At 42.9% G+C, this 24259-nt stretch overlaps 1 long non-coding RNA gene across 1 annotated transcript; it reads left to right on the forward strand.

Annotated features, from left to right (window-relative positions):
- The first annotated feature begins 1341 nt into the window (after nt 1-1341).
- On the forward strand, nt 1342-2089 carry LOC147886191 (uncharacterized). The gene is made up of 2 exons (XR_015543340.1): nt 1342-1519; nt 1671-2089. It is a non-coding gene; the product is annotated as an uncharacterized LOC147886191 (long non-coding RNA).
- The last annotated feature ends 22170 nt before the right edge of the window (nt 2090-24259 follow it).

The following is a 24259-nucleotide window of genomic DNA, read 5'->3' on the forward strand; positions in this document are numbered from 1 at the left end:
TCTATTTTGTTTTTCATGAGAAAAATTGGTGTATCAATTTATTTTTCAACTTGCAAGTAGGGGAGTAGCTGAATTTTTGTCCCTGTACGCGAGGAAACGATCGAGCTCACCACGAGGGTCACGTGAGTGGTCGACAACGAACATATGGCTTTGGTTCAGGATTCAGGCCCAGGGAATCTGTCGGTGCCTTACCGTGCCCGCAGCCCAATGCTTACCCAATGTGATTGCACAACACGACAGTACCCAATGCTTATCCGATGTGATTGCACAACACGACAGGCTACAGCGCGCTAGCCTACGGCTATCCTTGTTGTCTCCCCTTACGGATCGATTGGCGAGCAACGATCGGAGCGCTCTAGGTTCAAATTTGAAGGTAATGGATTATGGAGCAAGGTTACTCACACTCGAGCCATTGTAATAGGAACACCTGCGTTCCTGCATTGCATTGTGAGGTAAACTTGAATTAGCTGGGAGACTATGACTCTCCTTCGAAATCAAGATTCGATCATGTTGAATGGTCTCTGAAGCCCAGAATTTGGCATCGACTAATCAATACGCGAGCAAGAAAGAGCAAGTGCCCACTGCCAAGAATACAATGGTCTCTGAAGAATTGAACTCGGCAGTCGGATCTATCAATCAATACTCGATCATCAACGAATCAGTGCCAAAAGTACTTGAATGGTTTGTCGTGTCTCGGAGGAAGTAAATTTTGGCATCGACTGAATTGGATAGGGCGCTCTTACTCCTAATAAGTCTCCTTCAAAATCAATACTGGAGCCTCGAGTGATGGGTACTGCACTACTGCTACTGCAGTGACGCCGAACATTTTTGCCACAACGCTGATATTTCGTAGCTGTAAAGGATATACCACACATATCCGGATAATTTCGGCTCACGAGTCACCACATATAGGGTCTACTTCGTCGTTCGATCTTTCACGGTATTGCAGTCACGCCGAACGTTTTTGCCACAAGGCTCATATTTCGTAGCAGTGCACATGATCTCGATTCTCATCTTTCATTTTGGATATATCATATACGCGGGTAATTTCGCTTCATTCGATGATTTCGATCTTCCACGAGGGTCTACTCCTTCATTCGATCTTCCACTAGTTACTATAGGTTCTATCTCTCTGACTCGTGAGTCGTCCGCATGCTCTGCCACCTACGTACTACTACTCTACGGGCGTCTGCCATCAGGACCGCAAAAAAGATCATCACGTACCCAAAATGCGATTGAGCGCCAGGCCGATGGCGGCAGGAGCACTCACGAGTCTAACGTGACTCGAGTCACGAGAACTAGGCGCGTGACGCGTGCGGCTCATCCTGAAGCCACCTTGTGTATGTGTATAATAAGTAGCTCCTCCTAGCTGCGATGAGATCAATTCACCTCAGCTCTCAGCCCTCATTCGAACATTCAAATGGCTTCCTCCAATGTCCAGCTCCTCATCGCTGTCTTCGGCCTTCTCCTTTGTGCCTCCACCCTTTATCAGTCTCACGCTGCTTCTTCGGGGACCATGGTTTGAGCGAATAATCATTCCTTATAATCCTACTGTTCTGCTTTCTCATGCTAATATGTTCGCGCAAAATCGATATCACGCTTTCCGATTTTCATTAACGTTAGTCCTCCGTGCTCCTTCACCAACATTGATTCGTGTCTTTACATAACAGAGCTGCGCATATTTCATCAAGGCCAGGACCTCCAACGACAGTGGCGCGGGCAGTCACGGGGGAGCCTACGCAACCTTCACAAACAGCAATGGCGACTGGGTGGAGGTCTACCTGAGGAGAACCAACAACCCTACGGAGTACAACTTCGTCGCTGGCGATGCCTTCTTCCTCCCTACCACGGGGCTTTGCGTGCAAGATATCTGCAGCCTCACCTTAGAGATGGACGGACCGCACTCTTGGCAACCCGTGTACGTGCTTGTAGACAATGGCTCCAGCACCATCACCTTCGAGGTAAACAGCGTCATCACGGAGACACCCGTGATCTTTGACCAGTGCAGCTCGACTAGTGCCGCCGCCAGATCTTTCTCTGCTTCTGCTGGGAGAACCCACCTGCGCCACTAGGTGCACATCGTGCTGTATGTATGAAGAAGCATGTAAAAGTTGCAGTGGCCAGCTTTCACACTTGTTGAAGGTTACTATGACAATAAGAGATCAAGTTGGCAGGATGGACTTATGGTACAAAATGCACAATCATAAAATATGATCTTTCTATAGGATCCTTAACTACGACAAGCTAAGGATCCAAGATTTTTGTCATCATTGGCCATATATTTTTAGGATTTTTTTAAATAAATGAAACAAACACACACACATAAACAAAAACCACACATCCAAATAATCATACTATAATGGACAAAAACCACACATACACAGAAGGCATCACACACACACACACACACATAGAATTCAATGTGCAAGCTCCTCATGGTCTTCATAAACCTACACATTGAGCATAAGAAAAAAAGTTAGTAACAATATTGATATATATTAGTATATCTAAGTAGACACATGCAATTCGATTGATAATTAAGATAATTAGAAAGTAGTTTACCCCTTGTGAGCCTAGGGCGGGAAGATCTTCAGTATCATTTAGCCTACATAAAGATAGACATATAGTTGATTATAAGCACTGAGCTTTAAAATGATACAATAAAATATTTCACATATACTATGGAAAGATACAAGCTAAAAAGTAAAAAATAAATATTTAAAGTTACCTTACAGTGTCTCCATAGATATGTCGACTTGTTTTTGCTCCATTAGTCCACATCCGTATTGCATCGGAGAAATCAAAATCATCCAAGCTGCTTGGCCCCTCAATTGATATATGCATCAAAGTATCCACATTTTTTGTGTTTAAGCAATTTCTTAATTTGGATTTTATTATGTTTTGAACACTAAATCCTCTCTCACATGATGCTGTGCTACAACATTGCAATAGGGCAATTCTAGCCAATCTCAATAACATGGGATACTTAACATGCATTGTTGCATTTCATCCAATGGCAACCCATGTTTATAACAAGCTCCATGCCTTCCATTCATGAGGAGCTTGTAATATAAAGTATTGATACTCTCACTCAGCTTGGATAATGTCAATCAATTCCTCAAAAATCTCACCATTAGTTGCTCTCTTCTTCTCGCCATAAAATGATGCTAGCTTTTGGATTTCCGCATTGCCATAATCTCTAAATCCCAACCTAGGTGGAAAGCTAGAAGGTGCCAAAGCCTTAAAGCAACCTTAAATATCATTATCAGAAAATCTTTCTCTCAAGTTTTGAATAATAGAGAAAGCAAAATTTTTTTGAAATGCAATGGCACTCTCTAAATCACATCCATCAATCTCCCTATCCAATTTAATGGACCTATACATATTACCCCGAATGGATGAACGAAGGGCATAGAGTTGACCATCTATTGGTCTAAAATCAGGAATGATAGGAAATCCCATGCGATCATCAACTGAAGCATTCATATCAACTTTGTGCTCATGAATAAATTCTTTTTCTATTGCTTCTATTTCCACTTGAATACAACTCACTACAAATGAAACATCGACATAATTGTGTTGAAAAGTTTTGCTTAGAAATGCAAGTCTGGCTAAGATATTTGCCATCAAATGAAGACAATAGATGAATTCAAATCTTTTCAAACAAAGTTGCATTCTCAGTCCTTGTAAACACTAGTAATGGCTCTAGTGATTCACAAACCTTGTGAACCACTTGCTGCCTACTTAGCCATCGCACTTTGTGAATGTGACTCATACGAAGTGTGGTGCAACCAAACTCTTTCTCTAAGCTTTCCAACACATGTATATGTCTTTAAAGCACTTTTTGAAAACAATTCATTTATTGAACTCATGCACTCATCAATATGTTGTGCCATGCTTGATTGTTTCACTGCATCTACAACACATAAACTTGCTTTGTGAGCAATGCAATGTATTGATGTCATATATGGATTATGCTTTTTCAGCAAAGTGGCTAATCCTTTATGTTTTCCAATCATTGTCCTAGCACCATCAGAGCCAAAGAAAATCATTTTTTGAATATCAAGGTCATATTTCGACAGTAATCGCTCAATGCAATATAAAGTGCAGAGGCTGTACCACTATCAATTTCCAATAATCCCAATAAGACTGTAAGAGGCACAAAATCCTCTAAGAAGGAACATACACAATGAGATGTTGTGTCACTACGATGTCTATGGATTCATCCATCATAATGCTAAAAAAAGGAGATCGTTGTATCCTTTTAACGTGGTCTATAAGCATGGACTCACTAATGTAATGCACAAACATGGCACATGATTTATCATTATGATACATCTCAATAGGTAATGAAGGGCATTTAGCAAATAAAAGTAGCTTTAAGAATGATGAATATTTATGAAAAGGAAGATCTTCCTTTGCAACATGGTAGGCTGCTGCAAAAAGATTCATAGTTGCAAGATCTGCTTTATCTTTGTTCTTAATCAAACACTGAGTAATTGCAACCTTCTCCTTCCCATATGAATACATTGCCAATCGATGAGATTTGGACTTTGCATGATCAGAGAGGGCACTACTTTGAATGTTGCAATATCCTAGCTTTCCAAATTCGCTCCTGCTATCTTTGTCTTGCTTGCAAAATTTGCAAAACATTCGGCCTAGGTTCCTATCAAAATAAGCCCAATCGAAGATCTTGGTCCACCCCTCATTCTAGTTTTTCCTAGCCTCCCTCCTATGGCTAGCCTCATCAGGATTAAGGCTCTCATCTGTCTCTGCCTTCTCTAAATTCTCTACCTCGATTATTTCATTTTCAATCAAAGTTGATACGTGTTTATTTGTCTTTCTCTTTTTACCAGATTTTGAACATGAATCCTTTTTAATAAATCCTCGCATACTGAATAATGTCGATTGCACAAAACCTGACATGGTGGTATACCTTCATAAAAGAAATAACAAAGTATTAAAAACAAATACTTAATGCTCATTGATTCAATAAATCATTTAAGTTAAAGACTTTAACAAAGTATTAAAATTACAAAGTGGCATGCATATCTTTAACAAAGTATTAAAATTACAAAAGCTTGAACCACCTACCTTGAACTTTAAATTACAAATTGGCATGCATACCTTTTACTTTAAGGAATCAAAATTCAAATAGGCTTGAAGTTGCAAAGTTTAAATGACTCTCAAATGAAGACATCATGGAAGGCTTTCACAATCAGTCTAGATTCTAGAGAAGGGATTCGGGAACACTAGTAAAGAAGAGCCAAAAAACGTATATTTGTGTAGCTTGGTGGGTTTCCATGCCCTCGAGTTGGCAGAAGGAACTAGAAGAGGTTGATGGGAAATAACTCTCCAAAATCATGAGCATGGGCAAGCTCAGAATGGGGGGCAATAAGTAGGGCAATCTGGAAGGTATATGTTTGAATCAGGTCGAATTCAGCATGGGCATTGCAATCGATGTTGGATGCTCCATTTGAAAGAGTCAAGAGTCAATAATCTCGATTCTCAACGAAATTCAAATGCAGGCAGCAGAATTTAGAAGCCTTAATGGACACTACGTCCCAGAATTCCAATTTCTTTCTGGACTCTGCAGATCACGAATCTCATGAAACTCTGCAGATCATAAATCTCGTTATACACTTCTAGACTCTACATATCATGAATCTCTAAGGTCGAGCCATGGCTGCCCTTCTAATCAATGTCCTTACCCTCCTCCTGGCTTTCCATTTCCTCCTACTACCTCCTCCACTCACAGTAGCTAGAAAACTCATTGTGACACAGGATTCGTAGGTGGGGAAGCACAATCGAAGGTTGGAGCAGAATCAACATATTGAAGGGAGCAATGGAACAAGAAGAACTTGTGTGGGATGGTCTGAGTATACATACTACACAGGTAATGGTGGAGGGACTGATTGGGAGGTTCGAGCCTCAGCTCACCACATCCGGGTGCAAATTTGTTGCAAGGTTTGAAGGAACGTGAATCAATCGCCCCTGCGCAGGATTAACATGGGCATCTGCGATCCTTCTTGTAGTAGCAAACGTTGCATCCCCTCTCCTCCTCCCCCTAATTCACAACAACACAAAGCAACTATAGACGCGCTTGGTAGACGCGCAAAATAGCGGGCGCGTCTGTAGGCGTTGCTCTAGTATAGAAATTACGGGCGCGTCTATGGGCGCGGCTAAACGCTCGTCTATTTGTGCGTTAATCACCGCGTTTATTTGCGCGTTAGACCTAAGAAAATACAGGCCCGTCTAACATCCCGTTTATTAGCGCGTGTATTTGCGCATGTATTTGCGCGTTTATTTGCACGTTTACACTGAGAATCAGACGCGCATTTAGACGCGTTGTTAGACGCGCTCCAGAGAATACAGAAAGTGAGATTTTGGTTTACATCATTGCTTTCCAAACATTGCCCATGATTACCAAAGCACATAATTTTTTGCAAGCCCACATATACAAGAATTAAGGAAAATCAGGAGAATGAGACAATATGTAAAATAGTTTTGCCAATATCAATTGTGGGGCTACGGTTCAATCTCATCCTCAATGAGATCAACCCTTGCCAAACTATCTACTTCAAAATCCAAACAAGTGTTTAGATCTACAAATACATTCAACCCACTACTACTTGTGCCACTCATGTGCTCATCGAAATCAAGATCTCCAATGGTAGGCTCGTCCTCACGGGTAATGCCGACCTCAATATCTATATCTCCTATCTCATGATCATCCTCCTCTCTTGTATCACGGTCATCATTACGTCCATGGCCATGATCATCCTCCATACGCTCCATATTAGTAAATGTACTATACATCACTTTGGAACGTGGCATAATAGGTATGACATGCCACCACCTATTATTATCCACCATTGGTTGATAGACAACCTAATTCAAACACAAATACAATCATGTTACTTTTCTTGCATCAAATATTTAAAAGCGAGTATTTTTATGTGTGTGCACAGTACCTGTTCACATTGTTGCGGTATTATTAGTGTGTCCTTCCTACTTTGCCAAAACTTTGTGGAGTCAATAGTTACAAAGCCACTTGCATGGCATTTGATTGTTGCATTAGGGCCTCTTTCCACCACGTCCTTAAACCACTTTACATCCAAAACATACACAAAGAAGCGTCGAAAGTCAAGCATAATGATATCTTGGATTATGCCACAATAATCATCCATGGCTCCATTGTCTCCCTCAAAGCTAGCAATGATGCCGCAATCTTGTGTGTTTCTCTTATCATCAATCCGTTGTGTTCGAAAATGCTTGCCCTCACACCATATAGCATTGAACATAGTGCACTACACCAAGAAAAAATCAATTAAATAAGCAATCTAAATTATAAAAACCTCCTAACTTATGCATAACATTCTATATACCGACCTTGCTCATGCATCCCCTAGCATACTCCCATTCTTCCATTGTGATATGCATCCCCTCGTCTTTCTCTGCTTTCTCCATTTCATCAAGTAGCCAATCCACATGAATATCCTTTGGAAGTGCTCTTAGATGCTGAGGGTATGGCACATGAGATCCGTGGTGTGTACGAAAGAGGGCCCTTTCTTCTTGTCTTCTTGCCTTTGCATCCTCGTATCTTGTCACCCATCTTTTCATCACATCACTATTAAGCACGCAAAAGAGGTTGATACTATTACGCAACTCCGTGTCTATTACTTTGTTGCGTCCTTTTCCTTGAGGCACAATAGAGGTCATCCTTAGGTCTTCATCATCTCTCCATAGTCGTGGGAGAGAGCTATCCACATCAATAAGAAACTCAGAAATATATACAAGTGACTCTTGTACCAACCAACCCTCGGCCATGCTACCTTCGGGTCTTGCATTTTGTCTCACGAAGCCCTTCAACGTCTTCATGAAGCGCTCGAGGAAGAACAACCATCGTGCATGTATAGTACCGCATATAGCAATCTCATCCACCAAATGTAGTATGAGATGTAGTTGGCTTGTGAGAATAAAACGTCGAAATGTCTCCTCCACTAAACAAACCGCCTCCACTGACATAACTCGAGCATTCTCAAGCGTGGTGCAGGGATCTATTTCCTTTGAGCTCACATACCTCACAAGCTCGCCCATCTTGTAAATACAATCTTTCATGTCCTTTGATGCACTACGTGAAATGCTAGTAGGTAGTATGAACTGAACCCGCGAGGAGGTGGTTGATTAGTTGCTTATAGCTATTCACTCACAAATTTGAAAGGAAAAAGATATTATGCATATAAAATACTTACTTGGAGCATCTTGTGCCAATCATGAGATTTCAAGCCATATAATTGCTCTACACCTCTTTTCTTGCTCTTTGTAAAGGCTCCCTTCAAACACCTCATGCATCGAGTGGGAGTACGAATTGTAGTAATAGCGCACTTCACCGTCGCCATCTCTAGCTTTGATAACATCCACGGTGCACGAGGTAAAAAAACAAGCCCATTTGGTCTCTCTTGAGGCTAAGCTTCACGCATCCTCCCTGTGGTACGTAGATCCTCCCTTATGCCTGCCGAATCTCGTGTCCCATTCAAATGCTCCCAAATGGTAGATGCCACATTCTTGAAGATATGCATGGGATCGAGCAGGTGATTGATCTTGAGGTGGGACCAATATGGTAAATGATAAAAGATGGAGTATCTAAACAAAATAAAGTGTTAGCATGCAATCTTCACTTTCAACCAATATAGCCCATCTTTACTTCCAGCCAATAGTTACAAATCCTTACCGGCTCATGCCAAGTGGTGGAGGAGTCGTGGAACCGTCCCAAATTCTCATCCAATCTCCCGTGGTGAGTGATTGTGGGAGGACTTCATTCCAAGGGGCAACATATCTAGGATGATCAGGTGGGAGAAATCGATGGTGATTCTCATAGATGACCTTATTCAATGCGTCTACCCGTGAGGCAACTAGCGAAGGACCACAAACAGGACATGCATGGTAACCCGATGTAGTGAGACCTGAAACAATAGATGCAATTAAGAGTGGAAGGTGGGTTTAGGGTGCCACGTCCTTGCCTATTCATAATTAAAAAATGCAATGCTTACATGAACACTCGCCATAGCCTGGGAAGTCATGCATCGTCCACATCAAGACTGCTTTGCAGTTGAAGTCTCGTGACGAGGGAGGCCTGCTCACATCATGCACCTCGATACCTCTCCAAAGCCTCTCTAGCTCATCAATCAAAGGCTCCAAATAAACATCAGGGTTTTTGACTTTATGTTTCCCTGGAATTAGAAGGGACAGCATGACATGTCCTTTCTTAATAGCCATAGAGGGTGGAAGATTGTAATTCACCAATACCACTGGCCATACACTGTAAGACATGCTTCTGAGACCAAATGGGTTCACACCGTCCATACCCAATCCAAGTCTCAAACTCCTAGGTTCTTCCTTGAAGCTTGGCCATGTGTCTTCAATATGCTTCCACGCAGGAGAGTCCGCGGGAGTTCTCCACTTGCGATCGGTTGATCGATGGGAGGAATGCCATGACATGAGCTCTACAATAGATTTGCACTTGAACATATGTTGGATGCGAGGGATTATGGGAAAATGTCACAATACCTTATGAGGCACGTCCAAGGTTTTGAGATCTGCTCTATATCTTGGCTCTCCACAACTAGGACACTCTCTTGCATCCTTATGTAGTCCACGAAGCAAAACGCAATCGTTGACACATGCATGGATGCGCTTGTAATCTAATCCTCCAAGAGAGGTCACATGTTGCCTTGCCATATCTCTTGAGGTCGGTAATTTATTCTCCTTTGGAAGCATTTTACACAATAGCCTGCACGTGAAGACCATAAATGAGGAAAAGCATTCGAGTAATTGACCCACTAGCATAATTCACCATGTTTGCAAAATCGACTTTAAAGCTTACTTGAGTAATGCATTCAAACTTGCATTGCTCCATCCATAGATGGTTTGCAAGTTTAGTAACTCAAGGGAGGCACATAGAACAGAGAATGTGCACCCCTCAAACAGTGGAGTCGATGCTGCAGTAAAAAGATCATCCTGCTCCATGCTATTATCCCTCCCTTGATGGACATATAAATCCCGCACCATATCATCAAACACCTCCTCCTCCACGGCTTCATGAGGTAATGGTGGAGGGCTACTATCACCATCACTCCATGCATTCGTAACGGTCCCTCCTGAAGATCCCACCTCATATCGCCGACGCTTCGCCTCCTCACGACGGGCATAGGGTAACATGTGCGGGTGTGGCACTGCATCCTGTATCAAATTAAAACAGGATCATTATAACTCAAACATATGAACACCCATAGGTATCTCAATCAACCTTAACTTACAAATCCTTACCCTGTTTACGGTCACATCCCATTCTCCATACTTTGAGATATGATTGAGCGTAATCCTGCGTGCACGATACATGTTTCCTCGACATCGATCACACAGACATTTGATTTTTTGCTCCAACCACATTTCGCGATGGTAGATATGGAGGGATTCATCCTCACTGGAGCTGCTTGTTGAAGATGGAGACATCCTACAAACAAACAACCCACCAAATTTGCTCTTCTTCAAATGCTTAACTTAAAAACTCTGTGTTGCATCTATCACCGCGTCTATCATCGTGTCTGATGTCGCATCTAACTATGCGTCTAAATGCCCGTCTACTCTGTGTATTTAAACGCGCCTGTAGAGACGCTAATAGACGCGACTATAGATGCATCTACTCTATGTATTCAGATGCGACTATAGACGTGCTAATAGATGCGACTTTTAAACCTGCTTTTCGGCGCGCCGCTCGCTTTGCTTTTCTTTTGACTACTTAAACTTCGCGAGCGGCTTTCTTCCTTCTTTATTAGCAGTTCTATAGATTCAAAGCTTAAGAGAGAGCCTCCCATACACAGTTCCTTTACTTATAATTTTGGCATTATTTAATTACTTTCAAATACCTGGGGGGCCTGTCCAGTAGTTCGGGTATACTGCTCCTCAGTAATCAACCCGTCATCATAGAAGTGCCTCCATGTATCTCCTCTGCGATGGTGGCGGTGGTAGGCTGTCTCCACTGGAGTAGGTATCTGCCCACGATCTCAAGCTGCATGACCGCGATACACTTTGTGGAGGGATTAGTACAAAGAAACAACCAACCTCCTAATAAACTACATAAGCAATATAATTTGAGATCGATACTTACAAATTGGGCCTCCCATGATTCAACACCCCCTGCTCCAAAATGCACGCTCCCATACTCCTCCATCTGGATCCTCTGTGCCTCCACGTGCTGCAGACTGGGCTCCTCCCTCGTTGACTTCATTGCCTTCTTCCACTCACGCTTCTGAGCGGTGTGGGGCGGGCCCCTTGGAGGTTGACCTGCCTCAGGTCTGGCAAGCTCCGCTAGTGCCTGCCTCTTAAGGGAAGATCTTTTATTGCTAAGTATCGTAACAATCTTTGACTTCCCCCATTTATCTGTGAACTGGCGATTGGGGGGGTTAGGATACCTAGAGCGAACAGTAGCGAGGGTCTCATCAGCCAACCTCTTTGGGTGGTCTTTATAGTGGATAAAGCAATCTCTGTAATTGTTAGCAATTACAAAGTGCATGAAGGCCATGATGTCCTTCCCCCGTGCATCCATCAAGATGCCTCCTGTCTGAGTGATGTCATAATAAATCATACCATCACCCAGAGGCACGTCCAAATCATCTGAATCATCATCCTCCTCACCGCCACATGGCCCAAAGCACTGTGCCATGCATCCGCCACCGCTCTCCCTGCTACTACGCCTGCCACCCTGTCGTGTCGAGCTCGTACGCTGGCCACTCGTAGCTGGGGACTGCACGGGACTACGCTGACCACTCGTAGCTGGAGAACCGAGTCTCGACGGCTGGGGAGTACGTCGACAGCTCGCCGAGGCAGAAGGACCTCCTGACGGCATGGGGGAAGGGGCATAAGACGGGATGGCAGAAGGGACATAAGACAGCATGGGGGAAGGGGATAAGATGGTACGGGGGAAGGGGCATAAGACGGGGCATAAGACAGCTGTGCGGACTCCGCTGGGGTGATCTCAGGCGGTGTGGGGTGGCTCGGAGTCTGTAGTGCCGACTCCTGGGGAGTGTTAAGGGTACCCGTCATGTACCCGTATAACTCCGCAGGACTAGGAGGGTGCCCTAAAATGTTATATAAATCCTTCCATATCGATTCACGCAGATCAGGTGAGCTAGAAGCACTTCCTCCCCACATGTTAAACTGGAAAAAAATAAATAAATCTATTACTTTGGGAGCTGAGAAGAAAGGGGGAAAAAAAAAAGAGGCTCTGTCAGAGCGCATCTATAGATCCGTCTAAACTTCGCGTCTATAAACGCGTCTAACAGAGCGTTTAACAATTCAAGTAAAAGCGCGTCTAACAGTCCGTTCATCAATCCGTCTAACAGTGCGTTAAGAAGCGCGTCTACCACTGCGTCTAACAGTCCGTTCAAACATCCGTCTAACAACACGTCTAAAAGCGCGTCTAACAATTCGTTTAAAACTTCGTTTAATAGAGCGTCTACATACGCGTCTGTGTGTGTCTGTAACAAGCCAGACGCGCATATAGATGCGCTTATAGACGCGCGTTTAGACTGTGCGGACTCCGCTGGGGTGATCTCAGGCGGTGTGGGGTGGCTCGGAGTCTGTAGTGCCGACTCCTGGGGAGTGTTAAGGGTACCCGTCATGTACCCGTATAACTCCGCAGGACTAGGAGGGTGCCCTAAAATGTTATATAAATCCTTCCATATCGATTCACGCGGATCAGGTGAGCTAGAAGCACTTCCTCCCCACATGTTAAACTGGAAAGAAATAAACAAATCTATTACTTTGGGAGCTGAGAAGAAAGGGGAAAAAAAAAAGAGGCTCTGTCAGAGCACGTCTATAGACCCGTCTAATCTTCGCGTCTATAAACACGTCTAACAGAGCATTTAACAATTGAAGTAAAAGCGCGTCTAACAGTCCGTTCATCAATCCGTCTAACAGTGCGTTAAGAAGCGCATCTACCACCGCATCTAACAGTCCATTCAAACATCCGTCTAACAACGCGTCTAAAAGCGCGTCTAACAATTCGTTTAAAACTCTGTTTAATAGAGCTTCTGTGTGAGCGTCTACATACGCGTCTGTGTGTGTCTGTAACAAGCCAGACGCGCATATAGATGCGCTTATAGACGCGCGTTTAGACTGTGCGGACTCCGCTGGGGTGATCTCAGGCGGTGTGGGGTGGCTCGGAGTCTGTAGTGCCGACTCCTGGGGAGTGTTAAGGGTACCCGTCATGTACCCGTATAACTCCGTAGGACTAGGAGGGTGCCCTAAAATGTTATATAAATCCTTCCATATCGATTCACGCGGATCAGGTGAGCTAGAAGCACTTCCTCCCCACATGTTAAATTGGAAAGAAATAAACAAATCTATTACTTTGGGAGCTGAGAAGAAAGGGGAAAAAAAAAAGAGGCTCTGTCAGAGCACGTCTATAGACCCGTCTAATCTTCACGTCTATAAACGCGTCTAACAGAGCGTTTAACAATTCAAGTAAAAGCGCGTCTAACAGTCCGTTCATTAATCCGTCTAACAGTGCGTTAAGAAGCGCATCTACCACCGCATCTAACAGTCCGTTCAAACATCCGTCTAACAACGCGTCTAAAAGCGCGTCCAACAATTCGTTTAAAACTCTGTTTAATAGAGCTTGTGTGTGAGCGTCTACATACGCGTCTGTGTGTGTCTATAACAAGCCAGACGTGCATATAGATGCACCTATAGACGCGCGTTTAGACGCACCCTCAGACGCCTCTATAGACGCGCTCCGACAGTTGAGAATACTCAAAAGTCGAAAAGGACGTTTCGCCCGACAAAAGAACGTGTCGCTCATACCTAGATGCTGCGTTTTGTGGATGCGAAAAAGTACAAAAATGGAAAGAGCAAGCAAGAACAACTTCAAAAGGACTTACTTGGAAAAAGGTATGGAAGGATCTTTCTTTTCCAAACTTGTTTCTTCTCCTTGTTCATACTCCTCTTCTTTAGGCTTGGAAGCAAGCTGTGTAGGTACGGTCCCTTTGTCTTGATAAGTACACTTGATCGGATAACACACCTAGCAGCATGTTTTTTTACGAATGTGCATGACACTAAGGCAAAAATGGTATTTAATGCTCGATCAACCATGCAAAGCATATCCGATGGGCAAAATACTTTTCCTATACCTTAACCTAGGTAGTATTGAAATGTTCTCAAAGAGACACACACATCCGATAAGTACTTGGTCAGATAACATACCTAAGGGCATGTTTTTTTGCGGATGTGCATATCACTATGGGAAAAACGTTGTATAATGCGTAATCGACCATGCAGAGCATATCCGATGGTGACAATACTTTGCACACATCTCAACCTAGTTGAAACGGACTTGTGTGCAAATTGGAGCCCCCATCCGATAAGTACTTGTTTGATTAACACACTTAGGACCGTGTTTTTTCATGGTTGTAAATGACACTAAGGGAAAAACAGTGTTTTATGCGATCAAGAATGCAAAGCATATCGGATGGGCACAATACTTTGCACACACCTTCAACTAGGTGGAATTGACTTACATGCAAAGTGGCACGCCCATCCCATAAGTGCTTGATCGGATAACATACCTAGCAATGTGTTTTTTTACAGATGTGCATGACACTAGAGCAAAAATAATATTTAAAGCTCGATCGACGATGCAAAGGATATCCAAAGGGCACAACACTTTTCATACACCTCAACCTAGGTGGTATTGAAATGTTCTCAAAGAGGCACACCCATCCGATAAGTACTTGGTCAGATAACACACCTAAGGGCGTGTTTTTTTGCGGATGTGCATATCACTAGGGAAAAAATGGTGTGTAATGCGTGATCGACTATGCAAAGCATATCCGATGGTGAAAATACTTTGCACGCACCTCAACATAGTTGAAACGGACTTGCGTGCAAAGTGGAGACCCCATCCGATAGTGACAATGCTTTGCACACACCTTCAACTAGGTGGAATTGACTAGTTTTTTCATGGTTGTGCATGACAGTAAGTCAAAAACGGTGTTTTATGCTTGATCGACAATGCAAAGCATATTCGATGGGCACAACACTTTGCAAACACCTTCAACTAGGTGGAATTGACGTACATGCAAAGTGGCATGCCCATCCCATAAGTGCTAGATCGGATAACATACCTAGCAGCGTGTTTTTTTACGGATGTGCACGACACTAGAGCAAAATAGTATTTAATGCTCGATCGACCATGCAAAGGATATTCGATGGGCATAACACTTTACGTACACCTCAACCTAGGTGGTATTGAAATGTCCTCAATGAGGCACACCCATCCGATAAGTACTTGGTCTGATAACACACCTAATGGCATGTTTTTTTACAGATGTCCATATCACTAGGGAAAAATTGGTGTATAATGCGTGATCGACCATGGAAAGCATATCCAATGGTGACAATACTTTGCACGCACCTCAACGTAGTTGAAACGGACATGCGTGCAAATGGAGCCCCCATCCGATAGTGACAATACTTTGCACACACCTTCAACTAGGTGGAATTGACTAGTTTTTTCATGGTTGTGCATGACAGTAAGGCAAAAACAGTGTTTTATGCTTGATCGACAATGCAAAGCAGATCTGATGGGCACAATACTTTGAACACACCTTCAACTAGGTGGAATTGATGTACATGCAAAGTGGCACGCCCATCCCATAAGTGCTAGATGGGATAACATACCTAGCAGCGTGTTTTTTTATGGATGTGCATGACACTAGAGCAAAATAGTATTTAATGCTCAATCGACCATGCAAAGGATATTCGATGGGCACAAGAATTTACATAAACCGCAACCTAGGTGGTATTGAAATGTCCTCAATGAGGCACACCCATCCGATAAGTACTTGGTCTGATAACACACCTAATCGCATGTTTTTTTGCGGATGTCCATATCACTAGGGAAAAATTGGTGTATAATGCGTGATTGACCATGCAAAGCATATCCGATGGTGACAATACTTTGCACGCACCTCAACGTAGTTGAAACGGACTTGCGTGCAAAGTGGAGCCCCCACACGATAAGTACTTATTTGAAGAACACACCTACGGCCATGTTTTTATATGGTTGTGCATGACACAAAGGCAAAAACGGTGTTTTATGCTTGATCCACAATGCAAAGCATATCCGATGGGCACAATACTTTGCACACACCTTCAACTAGGTGGAATTGACTTACATGCAAAGTGGCATTCCCATTGCATAAGTACACTTGATCGGATAACACAACTAGTAGCCTGTTTTTTTACGGATGTGCATGACACTAAGGCAAAAATGGTATTTAATGCTCGATCGACCATGCAAAGCATATCCCCTAGCATACTCCCATTCTTCCATTGTGATATGCATCCCCTCATCTTTCTCTGCTTTTTCCATTTCATCAAGTAGCCAATCCACATGAATATCCTTTGGAAGTGCTCTTAGATGCTGAGGGTATGGCACACGAGATCCGTGGTGTGTACAAAAGAGGGCCCTTTCTTCTTGTCTTCTTGCCTTTGCATCCTCGTATCTTGTCACCCATCTTTTCGTCACATCACTATTAAGCACGCAAAAGAGGTTGATACTATTGTGCAACTCCGTGTCTATTACTTTGTTGCGTCCTTTTCCTTGAGGCACAATAGAGGTCATCCTTAGGTCTTTATCATCTCTCCATAGTCGTGGGAGAGAGCTATCCACATCAACAAGAAACTCAGAAATATATACAAGTGACTCTTGTACCAACCAACCCTCGGCCATGCTACCTTAGGGTCTTGCATTTTGTCTCACGAAGCCCTTCAAGGTCTTCATGAAGCGCTCGAGAAAGAACAACCATTGTGCATGTATAGTACCGCATATAGCAATCTCATCCACCAAATGTACTATGAGATGTAGTTGGCTTGTGAGAATAGAACGCGGAAATGTCTCCTCCACTAAACAAACCGCCTCCACTGACATAACTCGAGCATTCTCAAGCATGGTGGGATCTATTTCCTTTGAGCTCACATACCTCACAAGCTCGCCCATCTTGTAAATACAATCTTTCACGTCCTTTGATGCACTACGTGAAATGCTAGTAGGTAGTATGAACTGAACTCGTGAGGAGGTGGTTGATTAGTTGCTTATAGCTATTCACTCACAAATTTGAAAGGAAAAAGATATTATGCATATAAAATACTTACTTGGAGCATCTTGTGCCAATCATGAGATTTCAAGCCATATAATTGCTCTACACCTCTTTTTTGGTCTTTGTAAAGGCTCCCTTCAAACACCTCATGCATCCAGTGGGAGTACGAATTGTAGTAATAGCGCGCTTCACCGTCGCCATCTCTAGCTTTGATAACATCCACGGTGCACGAGGTAAAGAAACACGCCCATTTGGTCTCTCTTGAGGCCAAGCTTCACGCATCCTTCCTGTGGTACGTAGATCCTCCCTTATGCCTGTTGAATCTCGTGTCCCATTCAAATGCTCCCAAATGGTAGATGCCACATTTTTTAAGATATGCATGGGATCGAGCAGGTGATTGATCTTGAGGTGGGACCAATATGGTAAACGATAAAAGATGGAGTATCTAAACAAAATAAAGTGTTAGCGTGCAATCTTTACTTTCAACCAATATAGCCAATCTTTACTTCCAGCCAATAGTTACAAACCCTTACCGGCTCATGCCAAGTGGTGAAGGAGTCGTGGAACCGTCCCAAATTCTCATCCAATCTCCCGTGGTGAGTGATTGTGGGAGGACTTCATTCCAAGGGGCAACATATCTAGGATGATCAGGTGGGAGAAATCGATGGTGATTCTCATAGATGACCTTATTCAATGCGTCTGCTCATGAGGCAACTAGCGAAGGACCACAAATAGGACATGCATGGTAACTCGATGTAGTGAGACCTGAACAATAGATGCAATTAAGAGTGGAAGGTGGGTTTAGGGTGCCACGTCCTTTGCCTATTCATAATTAAAAAATGCAATGCTTACCTGAACACTCGCCATAGCCTGGGAAGTCATGCATCATCCACATCAAGACTGCTTTACAGTTGAAATCTCATGATGAGGGAGGCCTGCTCACATCATGCACCTCGATACCTCTCCAAAGTATCTCTAGCTCATCAATCAAAGGCTCCAAATAAACATCAAGGTTTTTGACTTTATGTTTCCCTGGAATTAGAAGGGACAGCATGACATGTCCTTTCTTAATAGCCATAGAGGGTGAAAGATTGTAATTCACCAATACCACTGGCCATACACTGTAAGACGTGCTTTTGAGACCAAATGGGTTCACACCGTCCATACCCAATCCAAGTCTCAAGCTCCTAGGTTCTTCCTTGAAGTTTGGCCATGTGTCTTCAATATGCTTCCACGCAGGAGAGTCCGCGGGAGTTCTCCACTTGCCATCGCTTGATCGATGGGAGGAATGCCATGACATGAGCTCTGCAATAGATTTGCACTTGAACATATGTTGGATGCGAGGGATTATGGGAAAATGTCGCAATACCTTATGAGGCACGTCCAAGGTTTTGAGATCTGCTCTATATCTTGCCTCTCCACAAGTCGGACACTCTCTTGCATCCTTATGTAGTCCACGAAACAAAACGCAATCATTGACACATGCATGGATGCACTTGTAATCTAATCCTCCAAGAGAGGTCACATGTTGCCTTGCCATATCTCTTGAGGTCGGTAATTTATTCTCCCTTGGAAGCATTTTACACAATAGCCTGCACGTGAAGACCATAAATGAGGAAAAGCATTCGAGTAATTGACCCACGCGCATAATTCACCATGTTTGCAAAATCGACTTTAAAGCTTACTTGAGTAATGCATTCAAACTTGCATTGCTCCATCCATAGATGGTTTGCAAGTTTAGTAACTCAAGGGAGGCACGTAGAACAGAGAATGTGCACCCCTCAAACAGTGGAGTCGATGTTGCAGTAAAAAGATCATCCTGCTCCATGCTATTATCCCTCCCTTGATGGGCATATAAATCATGCACCATATCGTCAAACACCTCCTCCTCCACGGCTTCATGAGGTAATGGCAGAGGGCTACTATCACCATCACTCCATGCATCCGTAACGGTCCCTCTTGAAGATCCCACCTCATATCGCCGATGCTTCGCCTCCTCACGACGGGCATAGGGTAACATGTGCGGGTGTGGCACTGCATCCTGTATCAAATTAAAACGGGATCATAACTCAAACATATGAACTCCCATAGGTATCTCAATCAACCTTAACTTACAAACCCTTACCCTGTTTACGGTCACATCCCATTCTCCATACTTTGAGATATGATTGAGCGTAATCCTGCATGCACGATACATGTTTCCTTGACATCAATCACATAGACATTTGATTTTTTGCTCCAACCACATTTCACGATGGTGGATACGGAGGGATTCATCCTCACTGGAGCTACTTGTTGAAGATGGAGACATCCTACAAACAAACAACCCACCAAATTTGCTCTTCTTCAAATGTTTAATTTAAACTCTGTGTTGAATCTATCACCACGTCTATAGTCGCGTCTAACATCGCATCTAACAGTGCGTCTAAAAGCACATCTACTCTGTGTATTTAGACATGCCTATAGACGCGCTAATAAACGCGACTATAGATGCGGCTTTTAAACTTGCTTTTCAGCGCGCCGCTCGCTTTTCTTTTCTTTTCATTACTGAAACTTCGTGAGCGGCTTCCTTCCTTCTTTATTAGTAGTTCCATAGATTCGAAGCTTAAGAGAGAGCCTCCCATACACAATTCCAAGCTTTCACTCAAGAGAAAGGGACCGTACCTACACTTACTTCCAAGCCTAAAGGAGAGGAGGAGTACGAATAAGGAGAAGAAACAAGTTTGGAAAAGAAAGAACCTTCCATACCTTTATCCAAGTAAGTCCTTTTGAAGTTGTTCTTGTTGCTCTTTCCAGTTTTGTACTTTCTCGCATCCAGGAAACGCAGGATCTAGGTATGAGCGTCACGTTCTTTTGTCGGGCGCAACGTCCTTTCACTACTACACACGCATCCTATTGCGACGTTTACGTACCGACGATTAGCGCCCGCTTAGCGTTAATCGTCGGTATAAAAATCGGGTGTCGTAAATCGTCGCTATATAGCGACTTTTGCTAAACGTCGCTATATAGCGACGTTAGTAAAAGTCGCTATATAGCGACTTTTAAAGGTCGCTATATAGCGACACTGAGACAATATATTATAGCGACGTTTTACAGAGAGGTTTTTTTTTTTTTTTAAGCCTTAAAAATTATTTTCTTCCAATGACAAAATTTTTTAAATTTTCATACATGTTTGAGCTCATAGAGAATTAAAAAATGAGAGCATGTACATCAAGCCTTTGAAGCTCATATATTCATGTCCAAGTTAGAGATGAGAAAAATCAAATTAAATAAGAGCATTTACATCAACTGTTTCATATTGAGCCAAGTCTAAGGCGCCAAGCAAGTCTATCTCCAACTCTATACCGAGTTGATCTCCTATATCATCATCGTACTCTAGTATCGTACGTTCACCTAAAAGTATTTGATCATCTTCTTCAATTAAGCTTAAGTGTGGTGATTGATCTTGATGATTGTTGTCTTCCTCGTCAATATCGTGATCTCCATCCTCCTCCCGTGCGATGTCATTATGCGCATCTTCCTCTTGCCTCATATGGTGATCTACATCTTCTTCGCTAGATTCATCAATTGGATCCGGCATTGGTAGTGGCATCTCCATATCCACATCTCAATCTTCAAAAATCTGCTTACTTCGTGGTGCAACTTGGATCACGTACCACCATCTTGGATCAGAACAATCCAGATGAAAAACCACCTATATTGAAGATGAAAAATCACGTGCCAAATGTCATCAATTATATATATATCAATGGACTTAAAAAACGAAAGCTTCAACTAATTAAATCATTAGTATGCACCTGCTCACAGTGCTCGGGAAGAACAAAAGTATCACTTTCATCGGTCCAATGTTTGGTGGAGTCTATTGCAAAGAGACCGCTACTATCTTTTCTCACAGTCGCATGGGGACCGTTGTAAGTAGTTCTAAACCATTTTACATCAAGAATGAAAATAGTAAATCGTCTGAAATCAATTTCATAGATGTCGCGTATGGTTCCACAATAATCCAACTATGAGGAGAGAAGATTGGTATCCGAAGCACTTGCTCGGCTATCTTGTGTGAAGTTAGCCATGACTCCACAATCATACGTGACTCTCTTTGAATCGATGCGTTCCACGCGAAAATGTCATCCATATGACCATAATGCACTGTACTTTTTGTACTGTAAAAGAGCATCATTAAAACAATGAAGATGCACCTATTTTATAGCATATATTGCCACAAATAATTACTTAATTACGTCAAGAGATAAGAAACTTACATGCACCATACATCCAGATGATAACTCCCGCTCGCGCTCGTTTATTGTCTCTCCATCACATTCGGCTTTACGTATAGCTAGTTGTAGCCAATCAAGTGACATGTGAGTAGGGAGAAGAGCCAGATCTCGTGGATATGGTTGTGATCACCTGTACATTACTCTGAATCTCGTCCTTGCATTTATTCTTTCTGCTTTGGCCACTTCATATCTCTCAATCCACTTCTGCATCTCAGGGCTATTGAGGATACAAAACTTATTGAATTTCTCCATTTTCTCTTCGCTCATCTTTCTTTCAATCCCTTTTCCTTGGGGGACCTCGCCAATGATGCGATCATCATCCTTGTTGTGCCAAGCTTGCGGCATATCAAGATCCGTGGATGCAAGAAAATCTGTGATATATACTAATGACTCTTGCACAAGCCATCCCTCTACCATGCTTGCTTCTGGTCTTGCTCTTTGTCTTACAAACCCCTTTAAAGTTTTCATAAACCGCTCGAGAAAAAACATCCATCGATTATGAACGGTACCTGCTATAGCCACCTCATCAACTATGTGCACAAGCAAGTGGACTTGAGTTGTCATAATGCTTGAGGGAAAGTGCTTCTCAAGCAAGCATACGGCTTCGATGGATTCCACCCTAGCCTTCTCGATGCTCGATATAGAGATCTCTTTTTGAGATATCCACCTATTTCACATGTCCATGCATATGTAAGATATTTGAGATATCCACCTATTTCACATGTCCATGAAGAAAATACATAATGCGAATTGATAGTAAGCATACCTCACAATACCACAGATCTTGAATATAGCATTTCTAACATCTTCTTGTAAGCACCCTTTTATTGTAATTGGAAGGATGAGCTATCAAAGCAACAATGAAATCATGTCAACAATATAACATAATAATAATTACACTAATGCATCACTATTATCGGTACACTAATTCTACTTAAAATACCTGTAAGACCTTGTGCCAATCATGGGACTTGAGGCCACTAAGCTTATTGTCCTTTGAAAATGCTCCTTTCAAGCAACGCATGTACCCTGTCGGTGTTTGAAAAGAGGCAATGTCTGCCTTGATCGCTGCCTCCTCCCTCGTAGAGAGGATCCACGTTGCTTTCAGGAGGACAACTTTTCCTGAAGCATGCACTTGGGGCCACAAACGAGACATCCTATTCATAGCATGCAAGTCTTCTCGCAAAGTCCGGCCACTGATTATCTATGTGCTTCCAAGCTGCACAATCTGCAGGAATCCTCAATGTGTGATCAGTGGACCGATGAGATGCATGCCATGTGATCAACTCCGCTATGGATTTGCATCGAAACATGTGTTGTATTCTTGCAATGATGGGAAAGTGTCTTAAGACCTTTACCGGTATCCTCTCACCCTGCAAGTCATCTCTATATCGTTGTTCCCTACACTTTGGACAACTAGCCAAATCTCCATGCTCACGACGAAAGAGAATACAATCATTACGGCAAGCATGGATGGTATCATAATCCATACCCACCATTGTTAGCATCTTTTTCGCTTCATCTCTTGATGCGGGCATGGTATTTGGTGCAAGCAACATCTTTTGGAGCAACCTATGACAAAGACACTATCCAAATGATGATTCTCAAAACAAACAATATCCAAATAATGAGTCAATCAAATTAATGCAAGGGCTAACCTCATTAAGGCCGAGACACTTGTATCCGACCACCCATACTGTACTTGTAGATTCAAGATTGAGAGACAAGCACGTAGTTTAGACATCCTGGCACCCTCGTAAGATTGTGTTGATTGCAACTCTCGCATTTTCACCTCAGACTCTGACATCACGTGTACGTGGGATGTAGTGCCCCTAAAAATGGAGCTCGTCGTCATCCGGGGGACTATAGTCTTGTTGAAAGTGAGAAGGTATATGTGTACCCTCGTCACCCTCGTCATCCTGTCATAAGCTCATTCGTGTAAATAGAAGATCTTCTAATTCCGGGTATACAATAAGATTGTGAACTTAAATAGCTTTGACTTACCGATGATCCATCAACATGTGCAACACCAACGGGGGGTACTGGTTCCGGCTCCTCCCCATACATCCGCAAGTGGCGCATGATAATACGACGTTGATGTCGTACTTCTCGCTTGCAATGAGTGCAATGACAATATAACCTCTCCGTAAGCCACTTCGTGCTCCCGGGTGTTGGCGCATCATCGGATGAGCTTCCACTCGTCCCTTGCATCTACACTTATAAAACCAAAACATAAGCATGAAGAGGAGATGTACACAATTATGAGCATAGCATGTTTAATTTGAGCTTCTCTTGAGGCTATATAAAAAGAATGACGTAGCTATATAGTAAGGATTGAAACAAAAAATCCTATATAGTAAGGCTATGTAGTAAGAGGAGATATTGACAATTATAGGCATAGCATGTTTGAGCTTCACAAGAGGCCACACAAAAAAATAAACAGTAAGCGTCGCTATATAGCGACGCTCTGTTTCGTCGTTATATAGCGACGTTTTTAATTTAAAACGTCGCTATATAGCGACGCTTTAAATTAAAAACGTCGCTATATAGCGACGAAAAAGCGTCGCTATATAGCGACACTGTGGGTTAAAACTCGAAACGCCGAAACGCGCGGCGTTTTGCTCAAATCATTCCTAATCTCTCAAGTAAGCAACCCAAAATCTCCTCCCACCTATTTTCACTGACCTCCCATCTATTCCAAGCAACCTCCTACTCTATTTCCCACTCCTCACCCTTCTCCTACCTCTTGTACACCCTCTCTCTCCTTTTTCCCTCTTTGGTTTCCAGAAAGAAAGTTCTTCAAGAGGTGAGTTTCTTTCA

The sequence above is a fragment of the Dipteris shenzhenensis genome, chromosome 24, assembly GCF_047967505.1.
Source record: "Dipteris shenzhenensis isolate YYH24624 ecotype China chromosome 24, Dip_SZ_1.0, whole genome shotgun sequence".
Lineage (NCBI taxonomy): Eukaryota > Viridiplantae > Streptophyta > Polypodiopsida > Gleicheniales > Dipteridaceae > Dipteris > Dipteris shenzhenensis.